This window comes from Lonchura striata, chromosome 4 (genome assembly GCF_046129695.1).
Source record: "Lonchura striata isolate bLonStr1 chromosome 4, bLonStr1.mat, whole genome shotgun sequence".
Taxonomy (NCBI): Eukaryota; Metazoa; Chordata; class Aves; order Passeriformes; family Estrildidae; genus Lonchura; species Lonchura striata.
In genome coordinates this window covers 21,717,921-21,729,489 of record NC_134606.1, presented here as the reverse complement: position 1 = coordinate 21,729,489, position 11,569 = coordinate 21,717,921, and positions in this window count along the sequence as shown.

Here is an 11,569-nt window from a genome sequence, read left to right as displayed (position 1 = left end):
GTCAAACAAAATGCTGAAGCAAATGCATGTATCTCTAGTGAGCATCTCTAAGTCTGTGAGGATGAAGGCTTTGTTCTCATACTAAAGAAAGCTTATTCTTTTGAACTTAATATATTCTTCCTGTTGAAATGACTGACTTTTGCAAACATTAATAAAATACTCCCCTAGTATATAGGAATATAGATTGATAAAGAATTTGTATAAAAAATGCATTTTTTTTTCACTGAAAATATTGAATATGGGCTGTAAGGAAAATTTAATCTTATTTATCCCAAATAAAAGTTACACTGATTGTCTCAGTCAGTATTTATAGGTAGTTACATGCCATTTAACTCTTTCATGGTGTGAGGGGTTGTGTTTGTTTTCTCTTAAACATGGAATATTGTAAATATACTTTCTTCTTTTCTGCAAAATCACCTACTGGTGAATTGTTAATCTTTTCAGTAAAATGGTCACTTCACTTTTTTTTCAAATATTTTAGACTCTAAGGGTGTTAAAAGTCTCAGCCAAAAAGACTTAATTATTTGTTAAGTGGTTAATGAAGCATTTAACTTCTGGATGTCTCAACCCTAAAGCAGAATTCAGATTCTTATGGCAGAAATTGTATTTCTTGAAGTGTGTGAGTAGAGTGAGCTCTTCTAGTGGGCAGAGCAGAAAACTATGAAGAACTAAACACCAGGAACCCTAAAAAAGAAGTCTGCCTGAAATTTCAAGCCCTATTAAGTTTAGATAAACAATTCTCATCTAGATGAAATTATCTGGCCAGGCTGAGATAAATGTCCTGAAATTATTTTCTCAGAGTAGATGGGTCTATTTCTTATTTCAAACAGAGGAGAAAACTCTCTCAGCCTTTGTAATGTGTTCAGTGATAGTGGTGGCAGTGAGAGCGTACTATCTTTGATTCTTACATTAATTATTTTAGTATGTGAAAATGCGAGCAAATTGTTTCATCTTCAGCTTAGTAAGTATAAATGTAGAGCAAATCTCTCATACTTCCATATATGGATTTGAAGCATATGGGAATAGACTGAGAAAGGTGTATTTGTTTATACTGGAAAAGAGAAGGCGAAGGAGAATTTTTCAATGTATTTAAATACCTGATGGGTGGTAGTAAAGAAATTCCAGTAAATTGCATGAAATTCCAATTAAAGAAAAAAATTGCTGCTAGGACAGTAAAGCACAGAAGCAGATTTTTCAGTAGGGTTATGGAGTCTTCATCTTTGAAGGTGTTCAAAGCCATCTGTATTTGGTGTTGAGCGACGAGCCCTACATGATCCTGCTTGTGCAGGCCAGTTGGGCAAGGTGACCTACGTAAGTGCCTGCCTTAGCAATTCTGTGATTCTGTTACTCTGTAATTAAATAAAACAGAACACTGAGCTCAGTAAACACTCTTACTTTGGGCTTCCTCTGGAGTATTGGTGCTTACTTTGTTGTAAAGAAATAACAGCATGCTCATTTAGCTTGCTAAACTTGCAAAGCTACATTGATATAAACCAAAAATTGACTCCAAAACAGACCAGTCTCCATTCCCAGGACAGTGAGTACACAAAATAAATGCTTATGATTTCTTAAGAAAATGGCTAATGTTTCATCTAACTGCTGGTTTGATGTCTGATCCAGACCACAAAGATCTGAGCCTTGTAAATTTGCAAAATATCATGTTATGAGCATATTGAGAATTCTTGGCATTTGGGAAGCAGAAAAAATGTATGACTATGACTGGAAAAATCTGTCAGAGTGAATACCATCTTTTTGTTATCTGTTGACAGAACTAAGGTTTGATCTTTCCTCTGAAATCATGAACTTGATTAAATCTATGAATTTTTAGTTATCATTTCAATCAGACTTACCTGAAAAATTGCAAATGTTTGGATATTTTTCATCCTAATATAGCACCTTTTTATTAAATACGAGATATAACAGTCTTATACATTCATAAGATGTATATAATTTTTTGTCTGAAAAATAAATCTGTATATTTTTGTAATTTCTCTCACTGTTATTTGATTTGCATAGGTAAGTCTTGTGTAATCTTTTTTCTCTAAGGAAGAAAAAAATAGCTCAGCATTATCATCATAGTTCATCCCATATATTGTTGACTTTCTTTCCAGATTTATTATCTGGTGTCAGATGGCCTAATTTGTTATTTCTGTTCTGTAGGAACCAAAATAGTACCTAAATTGTGGTACATATCCCAGCAGTAAAATCATCAGAAAAAACCCAAAACTAATCAAGGGTTTGTTAATATTTTCATTCTAGATACTTGGATTTTGTGTGTGTGTGTGTGTTTTAATGAAATTCTCTAAGAACTGATTTGCTTTTACTAATAGATTTTAGTCCTAGATTCACAGAATAGTTGAGTTTGAAGGTCTCTGGAGACTGTTTAGACCAAACCCACTGCTCAGATCAAGTTCTGCTCATGTCTATGTCTGGGTTGTGAATATGTATGGGGATTGAGATTTTACAACCACTTTGAAGAATGTCTTCCAAAATTTTACCATGCTCACAGTAAAAACAGTGCTCTCCTAAGTTCAGAAGCCATTTGCTTTGTTTCAAAATTTGATAATTTCCTCTTGTTCTGTAGTGGAGCCACTGAGAAAACTCTGGGTCCATCTTCTTTGCTCCTTCCATTAGTAAGGTCTTCCTGTGTTTTCTCTTCTCTAGGCTAAAAATTCCTAGCACTCACAGCCTCTCCTCATATAACAAATTCTGTAGTTCCTTAATCATGGCACTTTGCTGAGCTTATTCTAGTAAATCCATGTCTCACTTTCTTGGGGCCCCAGGTCTGGACTTAGTACTCCAAATGTGTCTCATCAGGGCTCAGTAGAGATGAAGAGTCACCTTCTTTAAACTGTTGACAATGCTCTACCTAATGCACCCAGAATGCTTTTTGTCCTCTGCCACACCACACAACTGGCTTGTGTTCAGCTGTGGTCCTCTAGAATACCCAGGGCCTTTTTGTTCTACTTGTGTTGGGAGCACAACACAAGCTTTACTGAACAGCAGTGCTACTGAATATTTTTGTGACATCTGAACTCTTCTACAACTCTGTGTTCTGATTTTTTTACAAGAATTATGAAGTTTTCCCTAGGAACTCAATGTTAAAACTAGGATTTTCCAAAAAGTCACTTCTATGCTAAACTAAAAGTTTACTGGTGTGAGGATGCTATTATCATTAGAGGTGGGGATTTTGAGAAATACATTATTCAAGACTGTAACCATTTCTTAGCAAGATGACTGGGCATTCTAGCTTTCCTGTAGGTTTAGTAACCTTCAATGAATTTCCCATCCTCTAGTCTGCTTTGAATACATTTGATATTTACTTGCATGCGTCCACAGTATGTTTTGAGTGGATAGCATAAGCATAGAGCTAGAAGCTGTATGAGTCACTTTACTTTTTGGTTGTTTTTGTTTTGAATCTTTCATATTTCATTCAAGATATCTTTTTAAACTGATGAGACAGCAAATGAGTCAGGTTTTAACAGTTTATATTTCAGAGATGTTTCTCACTCTCCCCTAAAACCCCAGTCATCTTTTTAGACTTAAGAATCCTACATTATTACTCAGCCTTTCCTTCTATGGAATTGAAAACACGGTATGCAATATAAGGACATATAATAGCATGAGTTAGAAATAACTTTTTAAAGATCACCTATTCCAATCCCCTTGTCCTGAAGGGGCATCTTCAACTTGATCAGATTGCTCAGAGCATTATTCAAGTCCAGAATACATAAATAATACATTTAGGAAATCTTCATTCATGGCTTGTTTCTTCAAGAGACAGTGCTATTTTTGAGTTTTAAACCAAGTTCTTGGACATAAAAATGTCTGTTCTTCTCAGTGAAGAATCATTATGTTCATTAGCACATCTTTTTGAAACAGATTTGGAACAAGAATTATACCATATTACTTTGGTACATTTGTTAGTCTTGAGGAGGATTTGGTTTCCCTATGTGGTAATTACTGTGGATGCAGAAAATGTCATCGTATATTGAGAAATGGGAGAAATGATCTTCTGGAAAAAGATGCAGATTCTGAGATACTTTTACTGTGTTTCATAAGAATTGTCACAAGATGTGAGGATTCATCTGAATTCTTGAGAACTGGATGCTATTTGAAAGTGTATATGGTTTCTTCAAATCCTATCAATAACTTTTTCCATTTTTATCCTTAAATCCACCTCAGTGAAAATATTCCAAAAGTCCTTCAATGAGAAAGTTATTATCCATCTAGAACTTGACTTCTAAATACCAAATATAGATCTCTATTTTCAACACAAGAGGGAAAAATTACCTGAAACAGCCTTTGGTATACTTCCATATGGCACAACCCTCTAGTATTTCTTCTGGCTTTTTTCAGTATATAGAGCATGTCTGAGCTTCATGCTCCAGGAAAAACAGGCTGTGTAATAGTTTAATTTAGTCTAGCCTAATTTAGAGCACTGTCAAGACCAAAATGAACACAGATTATATTGGATTGAAAGGGATGAAATCTTTGTCTTCATCAGTGATGTACCTTCCTTGAACAAAGCTTAGACAGGCTTTTATCTCATAACATCAGTGTTTTCTTTACTAAAGTATTCAGAAAACGACATATATATGTATATTATAAGGACTGTTATATAGAGAGATCTCAAAGTATTTCTACCAGCTAGCTCAGAATCACTAGGTTGGAAGAGACCTTCCAGATCATCAGTCCAACCCATGTCCTAACACCTCAACTAAACTGTGGCACTGAGTGCCACATCCAGTCTTTAAACACATCCAGGGTTTTGACTCTGCCACCTTCCTGGGCAGACAATTCCCATCCTTTATCACTCTTTCAGTAAAAATATGTTTCCTAACATCCAACCTAAACTTCCCTTGGCACAGCTTAAGACTGTGTCCTCTGGATCTGTCAGTTGTTGCCTGGAGAAAAAGACCAACCCCCACCTGACTACAGCCACCTTTCAGGGAGTTGTAGAGAGTGATAAGGTCACCCCTGAGTCTCCTTTTCTCCAGGCTGAACACCCCCAGCTCCCTCAGTTGTTCCTCACAGGGTTTGTGTTCCAAGCCCCTCTCCAGCCTCGTTGCCACCTCTGGACACGCTCAAGTGTCTCAATGTCCTTCCCAAACTGAGGGCCCAGAACTGGACACAGCACTCGAGGTGTGGCCTCACCAGTGCCGAGTTCAGCGGGAGAATGACCTCCCTGCTCCTGCTGGCCACACCATTCCTGACACAGGCCAGGATGCCCTCGGCCTTCTTGGCCACCAGGGCTCGCTGCTGGCTCATGTTCAGCTGCTGTCAGCCGGTACCCCCAGGTCCCTTTCTGCCTGGGCACTGTCCAGCCACACTGGCCCCAGCCTGTAACATTGCCGGGGGTTATTGTGGCCAAAATACACGACTTGACACTTGGGTTTATTAAACTTCATCCTATTGGACTCTGCCCATCCATCCAACCATTCCAGCCAGGTCTCTCTGCAGAGCCCTCCTACCTTCCAACAGATTGACACACGCTCCCAGCTTAGTGTCATCTCCAAATTTACAATGAAAGACTCAAACCCCTCATTCATGTCATCAATAAAAATATTGAACAGAACTGGCCCCAGCACAGAGCCCTGAGGGACACCACTGGTGACTGTCCCCAGCTGGATGCAGCACCGTTCGCCAGCACTCTCTGGGCCCGGCCATCCAGCCAGTTCCTAACCCAGCACTGAGTGCTCCTGTCCAGGCCATGGGCTGCAGCTTTTCCAGGAGAGTGCTGTGGGACACAGTGTCAAAGGCCTTGCTGAAGTCCAAACAGACAACATCCACAGCCTTTCCTGCATCTACCACGTGGGTCACCTGGTCATAAAAGGAGACCAAGATGGTTAAACATGACCTACCCCTCCTAAACCCATGCTGACTGGGTCTGACACCCTGGCCATCCTGTAAGTGTTGTGTGATAATGCTGTGTGATGACACTCAGTATAAACTGTTCCATTACCTTACCACATACTGAGGTCAGGCTAACTGGCCTATAGTTACCAGGATCCTCCTTCCCACCCCTTTTGTGAATGGGCACCACATTGGCCAGCTTCCAGTCATCTGGAACCTCACCAGTGAGCCAGGACTGTTGGTAAATGATGGAGAGCAACTTTGCAAGCTCATCTGCCAGCTCCCTCATCATCCTGGGGTGGATCCCATCTGGTCCCACAGATTTATGAACACCCAAGCGGCTCAGCAGTTCTCTGCCTGCCTCATCATGGATAACAGGGGGAACATTCTGCTCCCTGACACCATCTGCCAACCCAGGAGGACAGTTGTCCTGGGGACAAGTCATCTTCCCACTAAAGACTGAGAAAAAGAAGGCATTAAGCACTTCTGCCTTCTCCCTATCTGCAGTTGTCCAACAGAGAAAAAAGATTTGTTTTACCCTTCCTTTTGCTATTAATATATTTGTATAAACATTTTTTATTATCCTTAACAAAAGTTGTCAAATTAAGTTCAAAACGAGCTTTGGCCTCCCTAATTTTTTTCCTACATGCCCTAGCAACCCCCTTGATTACTTTCTGAGAGACCTGACCCTCCTTCCAAAGATGATCCATCCTCTTTTTATTCCTAAGTTCCTTCAAAACCTCGTTGCCCATCCAGGTTGGATGTTTGCCTCACCAACTCATTTTTTTGGCACAGAGATTCCTGAGGCCTGTTCCTGTACCCTCAAGATCTGTTTTAAAGCACACCCACCGTTTCTGGACTCCTTTGTTTTTAAGGGCTGCTTCGAAAGGAGCTCTCTGAATCAGTCTTCTAAATAGGCTGAAGTCTTCTCTCCAGAAGTCCAATGTAAAAGTCTTATTGATGTTTCTCCTCATTTCACTAAATATTGAGAACTCTGTAATTTCATGACCACTCTGGCCCAAGCAGCCTCCAACCACCACATCTCCCACCAGCCCATCTCTATTTGCAAACAACAGGTCTAACATAGTCCCTCCCCTGGTGGGCTCACTCATCAGCTGTGACAAAAAGCTATACTCCACGCACTCTATAAACTTCCTGGACTGCCTCTTTTCTGCTGTATTAAGTTCCCAGGAGATGTATGCTAGGTTGAAGTCACCTACAAGAACAAGGGCTGGCGATCCTGAAGCATTCTCCAGCTGCTTACAGAACAACTTGTCCACCTCTTCTTCCTGGTTGGGTCTGATGATAACAGATTCCCAGTAGGATGTCAGCCTTGCTGGCCTTCCCCTCAATTCTTAACCACAGGGACTCAACTTCATTATCATTAGTTTCAATATCCATGGCAACAAATGCCTCCCTAATATGAAGGGCCATCCTTCCACCTCTTCTCCCTTTCCTGTCTCTTCTGAAGAGCTTGTAGCCATCCAGTGCAGCACTCCAGCTATGTGAGTTGTCCAACCACGTTTCCATTATGGCGACCACATCATAGCTTTGCTGTTGCACCATGGCTTCTTGTTTCCCATGCTGTGTGCATTAGTGCACATGCACCTCAGCTGGGCTACTGATTTCACCTGTAACTCAGGCTTACCACTCTTGAGCCTGCTTCTAGAGAGCCCAGCTGCACCCCCTTGTAGTTCCCATATAGTAGCTACGACAATTGTACTCCTTGAAACTGAAACATGACAAAGATGTGCATTTAAGAGATCCTAGGACAAGGCATGGGGTTTTTTTTGTGTGCCAAGTCAATTAAGTGATTTGGTTTTGTAGCATTGGGAGAGCTTTTAACACTAGTATGTGAAGAAAGTGAAATATAGGATACTGAGGTAATCAGAAATAAAGAGATTTTTATGTCATCAAAGACTAGTTGATGGCACACTTATGTAACAAACTCATGGTTTCTTTTTAAGAACAATGTGGTTCTTAAAAACTGGTTTTGAACTTGAAAGTAAATTAATATGCCATAATCACATAATGATTGGAATAGGATATGCTGCTCCCTTTCATTCTTCCTGAGCATTACCTTTCCAGAAGAGCTTTCACATATTTTGACATATCAAACATGAAAACCAAAAAAGTTATCTTTGTTTTTGTCATCCTGCATGACTATACTACAGGAAACCTGCTATGGCAGTTGAAGATACATCTTATGTGGGCTCCCTGATGCCTGCAAACAACTCTATGTTCTCACTTGCTCAGAATCAGGCACAAAGGTAGGTACAAAACATGGGCAGGGCGTTTAACTGGCACACACAAAAGTGCATTATTTGCTGTTACACTATTTTGTGACTCGTTTACTCCCCTTCTTTTGGGAAAAACAGAAAAGGAAAGCAGCAGCAGAGTTTCCCAGTGTGGCTGAGGGCTGACTGAAGATTGAAATCCTAGAAATGTATAATAAGGTTAATTAACTCTATTCTTGCTTCCAAAGCTCTAGGTCTGGATTTTTTTTGTCTGTGTTTGGAAAACTACAAATGCAAATTTACCTTTTTTATTATTATTATTTTTTAACATTAGGGGAAAAGGGTCTCTTTTCCCTTATTCTATTTCTCAAAAGTTGTTGAAAGAAATGTGGCTAGAGAGCTACTTTGTTCTGTGACTGAACAAATTATATTTGGAATGTAAATCAAATATAAAGTATTCCTCTTCTAACCAACAAAATATTTGATAAAATTGTGTAGCTGTGGTAAAGCAAAGCTAGAAATGGAAACTATCCTGAAGCATTAGATAATTATCCATCATGCAAAAGATGCATCTTAAACTTTGAAAGAGAATATATGGACAAATAAGAGTATATGGAAAAAAGAGAGCAAGTATTGTAGGGCCATAAGGCTGTTTTATTTAAATTATTTATCCAATGAGAGTTAAAGAGAGACAGTACTTAACAGTAAAAGAAAAAAAAATCAAAAAATCAAATCACCGTATTTTAAAGGGCAGATAAATGTAAAATTTACATTTATATGTAATTGTACAAAAATTAATTTTGTCTTCAGTGCAGATATTGGGTCCATAGTAAAGCATACTCTTTTGCCTATGACTGACTATTATTAAATGCATTTCAACTTACATGATTTTAGCTTCTTCATAGTAAAATATTTTACCATTTAGTTTAAGTAAAATTGGTTTAAGAAATGAGCTGCCAGTTCAAAGTTGCTTATTCAAAGAAACTGAGCAAAAATGTCCTTTCCAAGAAAGGAAATGAAAGTGACTTTTTTTTCCCCCTAATATATATATGAGTCCACTATTTAACTGTTCCAGTAATACTAAGGAAAAATTGGACTTAGCTTCTCTCAGAGGAACAGCAGTCAGCAAAAGCCTCTTAGTCCTCTTAGCCTGAGGAATGTGTGTCTCTAACAGATTGCAAGAAAAGATTAACTGCTGCAGGTAGCACAGCTGCTGGTTCAAACAATTTTGATCTTTTTATATCTTGTGCTCATTCTGTTTCCACATGGAATTGGTCGGCTTGTTATGGAGAGCCTCAGGTAGCACAGCTGCTGGTTCAAAAGATTCCAGTCCCCTTATATCTTCTGTGCATTGTTTCTGCATAGAACTGGCCCAGTTGTTTTGGAGAGCCCCAAGGAAACCACTTTACGGAATAGTTTGCTAACCTTTTCAAGGAGTGAAATATGGTCCTACTTTTTTGTCTTTGTAGTAGAAAAGCTTGTTCATCAAAACCAGTATTTACCATAGTTTCTTTGCATAGTTTTTCCTAGGAGAATAGAAAGAGATACCATTCAAAAAGCCTAGTTTAAGAAAAAAAATAAGTGTAGATATCACCATGCCTATTTCCCAGTATGTACAGTCTGTGTGTTAGTTTTTAGGTTTTAAATAGGATTTAGGAAATCTTATGATGATGGGATGGTGCATTTATCCTAACCAGCCATTTACAAGGTAGATGACTAGAGTAAATTGTCATCTAGTGACAAGTCAAGAGAAACAGGCAGCTATGTAATCACCCATTTTGATAAAGATTGATAAATGGAATTAATTTACATTGTGACATGCCTATCTCCCTGCTGGTGATGTTTTGCATCTCTAAGTGAAAGGTCTTACTTTTAAATAGCTAAAGTTACATTATATAAATCCGCCATTAGTGATTCAGAAATCAAAACCATGTAGCTCATCATCGCTGAGCTCTGTACTGAAAAGCCTAGATGTTACTGAACGTTCTATGGTTTGCATAAACATATATAAGCTGTGGGTGCAGGAACAACCATAATTTCTGTGTATGAAATACTAATATTGTATAAACTTGGCTATATGGTCAAGTTTAGAAGATCATACATTGCTGGGTGATCTTGCCAGTTCAGTTCTATGGTTTTTTTGGCCACTTCTGGACCTTGTTCGGTTCTGCTATGTCAAATTTGCTTTGACCAAAATGCTTGCATCATTCCTCAAGGTGCAGTTTAACATTTGTCTTAAAAAAATTTAAAATAAGGCAAAATACTGAAAAGCGGCCAGTAGTATAAATAGCTTTTAGTTTCTTAATAGTACACCAACATGATGGACTAAGGATTTTTCCCACTATTTTATCTACGTCCCCTCTAAACTGAAGGCAGATTACTAATGGATTTTATAATTTAGTAATTATAAAGGCATGCTTCTCTTACTTCTTTAAAGAGAAGCAGTTTTGAGAGGCTATGAAAAATTAAAGATAATCAAGATGATGACCGCATGTTTTCTGACCAGCATAATTACCTGGAAGTGTAAAGAATATATTGCAGTCTTCTGCACTATTACGAAATGACTAAGGTATTCTGAAGTTTAGATGTATAATTCTGAAATGAGGATTGCACTTTGTATTTGTACCATTTTATACTACATATCTTCACTGATAGACTGAAAGCACATTTTATGTTTGTAGTACAAGAAAAATCTTTGTGTGATGACTAAGCTTACTTGATTTAAGAAGAAATTAAAGAGTTGTCAACCTGTATTCTCACTTAATTGTAAGATTTTATAATATTGTCTTAATATCTTTGATGAAGGGATGTATGGACTGAGAAATGAACAAAAGTATTTAGCTCAATATATGTGCTCAGCATCATTCCATTATTTTGCAAATCCCTGCTGAGATTTGCGTTTAAGAGTGCCAGAAGACCTACACAAGTATGTTGTATTTATACTCCCTGTTTTTGATACCTAAAGGTCGATCTACCCTTCCTCAGATAAAATCTAGGAGACTACAGTAAGTCTGTATTAGTTTTGGGTAGTGGATGCCCATAAAAAAGAAGGAGGAAGAGAGGATACTGCTGTGCTTGGTTCCCTTTTTGTTACCAGATTCATTGTAGACTGAAGCATCTCCTAGGATATGTGTTACACTAAGCATTTGGAGAATGAAGCATCTCATTACTTGGTTAAGTTAGTCAATAAAATTGTTATAAATACAATTAGATTTTTTTCAGGACCTAGATTAGGAAAAGTCAATTCCAAGGACTGAAAATGACCCAGGAGGGAAAGTCTTGTCCTATAATTATAGTTATTCAAACTGCAGGTGAGTTTTGATATATTCAAGAGTATTATTAGTGAGACCTTTTCATTTACTGAGCAGCAGGTGTGCAGTTTTACAGCTATCATTCCCATAGATTAATAGTCATAATGGGCATGCTACTATTGTTTAGTAGTTGGTAAGTATAAACACAAAAGAATCAGGTATAAA